This window comes from Gopherus flavomarginatus, chromosome 8, assembly GCF_025201925.1.
Source record: "Gopherus flavomarginatus isolate rGopFla2 chromosome 8, rGopFla2.mat.asm, whole genome shotgun sequence".
In the NCBI taxonomy this organism is placed as follows: domain Eukaryota; kingdom Metazoa; phylum Chordata; order Testudines; family Testudinidae; genus Gopherus; species Gopherus flavomarginatus.
This window is the reverse complement of record NC_066624.1, coordinates 82538920-82547009: the sequence shown is the minus strand read 5'-3', so window position 1 is coordinate 82547009 and position 8090 is coordinate 82538920. Positions and strand designations below refer to the sequence as shown.

Sequence of the window (8090 nt, the reverse complement as noted above, 5' to 3'; positions counted from 1 at the left end):
GGATCCTCACTGCTCCTAGGAGCCAGAGAGACATGCTGGGTGCTTCTGGGAGCTGCATGGAGCCAGGGCAGGCAGGAAGCCTACTTTAACCCCACTGCACTGCCAACTGGACTTCTAAGGGCCCAGTCAGCAGTGCTAACTGGAGCCATCAGGGTCCCTTTTCGACTGGGTGTTCCAGTCAAAAAACTGGACACCTGGCAACCCTAGGAACAAAGTGTGGTGCCTGCAGCCCAGTCAGGTGCCAGCTCATGCCAAAGTTTCCATGTCTCTGCTAACAAATATACAGCTGGAATCCGTCTGGCTCATTTGTGGGTTAATATTGATGAAGTAATCAAATTATAATAGTATTAAGATGAAATTGAATGATTGTGAGCTGCTGCATCCATTAATCTTGCTTGTAATATCTGTATTCGATATTGGAATGCAATATTGGAGTGGTTGTATTGTGAGCCTCTGGCTCTATGAACTGCCATGCAGAAGAGGGACACTAAGCTGCTGTTCTCCAGAAATTATGCCCACTCCCCCCTCTTGAAAGAGGAGGCCTATTGATGTCAAAAGATTCTGGCTGGATGTTACAACTGGAAACTCCCTACATCTGGATTGAGTTGGTCAACAAAAGAACTAAAAGACATTGTTCTGCCCTCCTCTCTGTGAATGAGTCGTTCAAGTGGATTCCTATCAGCTCAGTTTGTAGTTCAGAGCACATGGCAGGAAGGGATAAAAATCCCAAACAAAAGGAATAAGGTATTTCTTTGTTGTTTGAACTCTGGGTCAAGGCATTTCTAGGCACAAGCAAGAGATTTCCAGCTGCTTAGCCTGGGTTAGCCCTAAAGGTCATATAGCTGATTACAGAAGCCTATATTACCTTTTGAACCCAATGATTAACTCACTCATGTCTTGGTTTTCTTGCTTTAACCTCATAACTAATATCTTGTTCATATTTAATAAACTTGTTATAGCTCACTATAGGATTAGCTACAAGCAGTGTCCTCTGTCATTGCACCTTGGGTGCAACTAACCTGAGATAAGTGAGTGGTCCTTTGGGATCAGGAGTAACCTGAATATTGCTGTGATGTAAAGGGCCATCTATCACAGAAATACACTCATCTGGGTGGCAAAACAGACTGGAATACCCAAGAGGAGTGTCTCACTCCATGTTAAAGATGTTAAAGTGCCATGAGCAGCAGCACAGAGCCTGACCCCCCCTCCGTGGCCCCGGCGCCCCCCACCCAGCCCCGCTCCCGGCCGCTGAGAGCAAACCGAGCCCAGCCGCCGGGGCAGCGCGGCCCCGGGACCTCCTGTGCCAGTGGGGGGCAGGGCACCGAGAGGGGGCCCGGGGGCCCAGGTCCATCTCCACGGTGGTGGCTGCAGCCCCCTCCGACGGGCCCCTGTCAAACGGGGTCTACGTACCTCCCAGCGCGGCCAACGGAGATGTCAAACCCGTGGTCTCCACCACTCCCCTGGTAAACTTCCTGATGCAGCTGGAGGACTATAACCCCTATGATCCCAGATGCTGTCACAGGCTACTACCTCAACAGAGCTGGATTTGAGGCCTCTGATCCGCGCATCATTTGTCTCATCTCACTGGCTGCCCAGAAGTTTATTTCGGACATTGCCAATGATGCCCTGCAACACTGCAAGATGAAAGGCACAGCTTCTGGCAGCTCCCTCAACAAGAAGTACACGCTGACCATGGAGGACCTAATGCCAGAGCTTGCAGAGTATGGCATCAATGTGAAGAAGCGGCACTATTTCACCTCGCGTCCAAGCTGAGCTGCAGGCCCTGCCGTGGGCCTGGCCCCTTGATGGGTGAAGGGTGGGAGCTCTGTTCTGGTCTATTATTAAACAGTTGATGTTGGAAAAAAAAAAAAAAACCACACTGTGCAGGCAGAAAGGGACAAGCTGCTTCCAGCCACAGGGGAGATAGATGGAAAAAGAGTGATCATTGCAAAGACATGGGCCAGGTCATCCCCCCACGGCTGGAAGCAGCTCCCGTCCCTTCCCTTCCCTTTCGCACAGTGCCCAAAAGCTGCTGCTGGCCACATTCTGGTGTGAACCCTGGCAGAAAATCTGGGGAGGGAGACATGTGAACCTGCCCCCCCCAACATGTTGCCTTGAGAACATGTGGTGCCACATACTAGGGGAGGCGGGTCCATCCTGGGGACCCAGCCAGGCATGGAGGGCAGAAAGTACCAGGCAGGTAGAGTCTATTACCCACCGTGAGAGTGAGTCACCTCTCCCCATGTGAGCCTGAAAGCCTTAAAGATAAGAAGGTAAATAAAACGAATCCAACTACACAGTATTTCTTTTTAACAGGAGCTCAGTCAACTTGATGTTAATTTGAATGTTTTTACTGCATAGTTCTGACTGATTGCCGTTGAACTCACTTGAATACGAGTAATTTTACCAGGTGTCCCATGTTCAGCATAGGGAAATATGGTCACCCTACAAAGACAGAAGTCTGTGATAAAGACTAAGGGCCTAATCCTGCCAGCCTTACCACATTGAGCACTCACATGAGTAGTTTATGGGGGTCAGACCCCAAGTATCACCCTCAAAACAGCAGCTTTTAAGCGTTTCTCTTAGAAAAAAGAAAATGTCTCCCTGTAACATACCAGGGTACAACCCAAACTAGTGGGGACTATATCCAGGGCCGGCTCCAGGCACCAGCATTCCAAGCTGGTGCTTGGGGCGGCATTCTGCAAAGGGTGTTTTGCCCCCAAGCAGCGCGCAGAACTGCGGCCTCGGGCGGCGGGGGCAGTCTGTGCACCGTTAGGGCGGCAGGCGCGTTTCCGCGGTGAGGGCAATTCGGAAGCAGCTTCTATGTTTAGCTGTCTGGGACGTCTTCAGTTAAACATAGAAGCTGCCACCGAACTGCCGCCGCCGTGGAAACGCACCTGCCGCCCTAAGGGCACACGGACTGCCCCTGCTGCCTACGGCGGCAGTTCGGCACGCTGCTTGGAGCAGCGAAAACTGTAGAGCCAGCCCTGACTATATCACCTCTGCCCTGCCCCTGGCCGCCGAGAGCAAACTGAGCCTGGCTGCCGGGGACCCAGCTAGGCCACTCACAGCCTTCCTGCATGCAAGCCACACTATGAATTTAGCCTGCCAGCCACATATGGATTAAACTCTGGCTCTCACCAGCCTTAGTTATACTGCAGGGTGACCCCAACACATTGGGGTCCTTTATTCCTTTAAGGGAATAATGAAGCAGCTTATTATCTCAGAAAGTTATTCAGACACTTCAATTCAAAAACACACCAGATTAGATAAAACAGTAAAACATGTTTATTAGCCACAAATTGATTTTAAGTGACTACAAGTAATGAGACATAAATGTCATAAATGGTTACAAGAAACATAAAGATAAAACATTTACTAATGCCTAATAAACTATATTAGATTCAAGCAAAGTGTATCACCACACACTCCAGCAGATTATTGACTAAACTCTCAAGTCAAGACCTCTCCCCCAGAGTCCAATGAATGCTTCCTTTGTCTCTTTCGGTAAAGTGAATGCAATGGGCATGAGAGGGATGGAGAGAGGTGCCTTGTGGTGCTTGTCCCTCTTTTTCAGTCCCCTTCTTGGAAAAGATTTCCAGATGGGCACTAGGAGTCAAAGGAGTATATGGAAGGATGATCCCTGCTGTTTTTTTCCCTCACCTGCTTGAGTTTTGTTTCCCTCCCTGCTTGATGACTCTGTTTACTGCTTGAATGTGTGCTCTGCTTAATTTGCATTTCTTTGTTTGAGACAGAGCTGTTTGCCATCCTCAGTTTGGAACATGTGTTACCACCACCATACAGGGGAATCTTATAAATTCACATTAGAATGTGTGGCAACTCATTGTATCAGAACAATACTGATCAGCAAGCAGGGCCTTCGCTAGCTATTCTGCAGCCCTACGCAGCCTCCCCATGGAGGGGGCAGGCCTCTACGGGTGGGCGGGCCCCAGGCTTCCACAGAGGGTTGGGGGAGGCAAGGAGAGGGTCCCAGGCCCCAAATTTCCTGGTGCCCTATGCAGCTGTGTGCTTTGCATATGGGTAAGGACAGCCCTGCCAGCAAGTTATGAGTTTAAGTGATATCTTACAAGGCATACTTTGTACAAACATTATTACAATAGCATGTAGGTTATGAACACAGGGGTTTATCCAGTCACACACGCATTATAATAATGCCCATATTCATGCAATTAACTGAGCTGTGAAGTTGTAACAAATACGCAGACCAAGACAGGCAATATAATGTGGGATGACCGCAGGGGTCCTTGACACTGCTAATCCTCATCAATAGCTCAGAATAGGCAATGAGGTCAGGAGCCTACAGAACTAAGGCCTCTTCATGAGCCCTCCAAGAAATGGCAAATTAAACACAGAACCATTGAACAGCAGAGCCTAGTCCTGAGCAGAAAGGGCCCAGAACCCAAGAAAACCTGGACCTATTGATAAGTGTTGGAACAGTCTCACCCCTAGAGAAACATGACTCCAGGAAGGGGGAATTCAGATCAGGAAGGGCACTGATTCCAGCTCTCTTGCCTCTCGTACCTGAATCAATCAGTCTTCTGCTCTGCTTTGCATTATGAGAGATACCACACCAAACTCAAGCACAAGAAGTGGCAGAAAATGGCAAGTGGCAGAGCATGGGGCAGTGCCAGCATTGGGCTACTGGGCCCAGCAGAGAATCACCACATGAAGCTGAGGCAGCAGCACACAGCCACTTACCTAAGAGAAGGAAAGAAAGTATCTTCCCCTCAGGCCCTAGCTAGTCAGGATGGATAGATATAGCATCAGCCCCCACCACTCAGACCCTCTCTCGAGAAGCCCTCTCCCTAGAAAGTCATAGCCTCTCTGCTTCCATATTGGTTACTCAGATAAGCTGACTCACATAAGTAAGAACCACTCAAATTTAAGTTCGACGTTTTAGGGCCTGATCCTGCAAGTTGAAAACCCCTACATATGAAAAGTGTATAAATCAAAGTTATATTTGTCTCGGAACTATAGCAAATATTTGTTGAGTAGCTTTGCACCACAGGATCTGCCCTATCTACTCTTGTGCATACAGTTATTCATGCACTTAAGTGTTGGCAGGATTGGCCCTAAAATTGCTGCTATGCAGGATATTGACCAATCCAGTTTTCAAGATATGAAATCAAGTTCACACACGCTTATAAACTAGATTAAATTGGTTAGGCCATTGAGTCAAATGCATAGTGGTTAGTTTAAAAAAAATCCATTGGACATTATAACAAGTTCATAAAATTACAAATAATTCAACTTTTCAAAATAGGTCTGTGATCTCTTCTGATTGGGAGTTAATGAGCAACACCATAGCTTTAAAATAACCCCCTTTGTTTAAATTAATGAGTTATTGGTAAGCACAGTTTTGTTAAAACCCCATACTTGCATTTCAACTCATATGCTTTGTGAATATATTTTCATTGAGTGAAACACTCATTTCAAAGTAAGAGAGATTAACAAACATGCCTATATCCTAAATATTGTGTATTTTTTCAGCCTTCTTTATTGGAGAAATGCTAATGATATGAGCTGTAGTTCAGTGGTTCTCAAACTTTTTTACTTTCACATAGCAAGCCTCTGAGTGCGACCCCCTCCTTATCAATTAAAAACACTTTTAAAATATATATTTAACATCATTATAAATGCTGGAGGCAAAGTGGGGTTAGGGTGGAGGCTGACAGCTCACAACCCCCCATGTAATAACCTCACGACCCCCTGAGGGGTCCGACCCCCAGTTTGAGAACCCCTGCTGTAGTTAGTATACTCTTCCAAGTCCATCAGAAGAAAGTTTCAGTTCACATAATGCTAGATGCACACAATTATGACATGCTGTGTCTGGTAACGTTTAAAACGGTAAAACCCAATAGCTGAAAATCTCAGATTAGATTTAAATATACAGCAAGACCAGGTCCAATCCTGCAATTTCTGTACAGGCAAAACTCCCATTATATTGATTTTAACTGTTAGAAAGGTAATTTCTTATTCTGAAAAGCATTAGTTGGAAAATTCTGACTTTTGGAGAGAGAGAACATTTCCTCAACACAATTTGTGAAATTTTTTCCCCATTTTATCAGCATCAAGTGTTAATTTATTTAGAATCATTTTGTTATATTCTATAACACTATATCATGTGAATGGTAATGATAATCCATAATGATAATGGAATGGAAGCTAGCAACATAAGTAGGACTCTTCAACTGACAGCCTGGTTTTCAAAGATGAGTGCTGCAATTGCAAGCACAATATCACAATTATGCTTATTAATTAGGAATTTATACATGGAAATAGACAGTTATATACTTGCTGGTCATAGGCATGCACTTGCTTTGCATGCACAAATATATACTTTGTCTAAAAAGAGACAGTACAGTCTAGTGGACTGTGCACTAAACTGGGAGACAGCTCTGCATTCTATTCCCAGCTTTGCCACTGATTCCCTGTTGTCTTAGGCAAGTTACTTCACCTCCCTTTACCCATCTGTATAATGGGCATAATAATGCTACCTGCATAATGCCCTGAAAAGAGTGGAAATATGGACCAATGGCTGAGGAGGAGTATGAAAGAATAATGCAAGCATGTAGGGATAGAATCAAAGAGGCTAAGGCACAAGATGAGTTACCCCTAGCAAGGGACATAAAAGGCAACAAGAGGTTCTGCAAGTACATTAGGAGCAAGAGAAAGAAGAAGGAACATGTCACGAATCCATAGGGCTGGTGCTCTCGCACAGCTCAGGAACAGTCCCTAGGTGGACCCCTTTCACACACTCTTACTGGGGTAAGCACCTCAGGTTCACTGCCTCTTGGGACTGAACTTTAGATCCTTCAGCGTCCCTGCTTCATGCTATGAACTCCCTGCAATGAGTCCACCTGCACAGGAAACCGGAGAGAGACTTGCACCCAAAGGGAGCAATGGACCCCCAGTTTCCTGACTCTGGAGCAACTCTCAGCCAGGGCCAGCTCTACCATTTTTGCTGCCTCAAGCAAAAAGAAAAAAAAAAAGCCACCCAGACTATGCTGCCCCAAGAATGGACGGAATGCCGCCCCTTAGCATGTGCCGCCGCAGCCACGTGCTTCCTCTGCTGGTGCCTGGATCCGGCCCTGCTCTCAGCCAGTGTAGTAAAAGCAGAAGGGTTTATTAGATGTCTGGAACACAGTATAGAAAGTCCTTAGTTATCACAGAAAACAGAAAGTTTTAGCTAGGCCATCTGGGTCAGTTCAGAGCCCAGAGCTCTCCTCTGGCCCCTTCTTAGTCCCAGTCCAGAAGCTTCTCTGCTTCCAGTAGCCCCACAGTTAACAACCCCACCTAGCCCCGCCTCAGTCCTTTGTTCTTGTTCCCAGGCAAACATTGTCACCTGACCCCCTCTCCTAGCCCTTTGTTCTCCAACTCATCAAACTTGGCTGGCTTCCTGCAGAGAGGTGGGCCATTCACCACTAAGTACCAGACATCTGGGCACTGGTCACAGCATGGGGCCAGGCCCCAGTCACATTGCATCTCTACAAAGAGTAAACAACCTTCCCCCCCCCCCCCCACCTAATTAATCATGCTGCACAGAGGAAACTGGGACACACAATATTCATCCAAAATATTATGAATAATTCCCACTCCACCACACATATAGGTCCACTAGTTAACAGGGGACACCAAGAAGGTCGAGGTGTTTAATGCCCATTTTGCTTCAATCATCACTAAAGAATTTAGTGACTAAATGCTTAACAGAATTAATATTAACACGGAAGGGGAGAGAACAAGCTAGAATAGGGAAAGAACAGGTTAAAGAATATTTAGGTAAGTTAGATGATTTCAAATTGGCAGGGCCTGATGAAATTTACCCTGCTGTACTTAAGGAACTAGCTGAAGCAATCTCTGCGCTATTAGCAATTATCTCTGAGAATTCAGGGAGAATAGATGGAGGTCCCAGAGGACTGGAGAATGGGAAACATTGTTCCTGTTTTTTAAAGATAAGTACTAAGAGGATCTGGAGAATTATAGACCAGTCAGCCTAACTTTAGTGCCTGGAAAGATACTGGAATAATTAACGTTTGTAAGCACCTGGAGCATAATAGAGTGATAAGTAA

The 8090-nt window shown here is 46.2% G+C and overlaps 1 pseudogene; it reads left to right on the top strand.

Moving 5' to 3' along the window:
* The first annotated feature begins 1176 nt into the window (after window positions 1–1176).
* Window positions 1177–1874, top strand: LOC127057272 (transcription initiation factor TFIID subunit 10-like; annotated as a pseudogene).
* Window positions 1875–8090: the final 6216 nt, after the last annotated feature.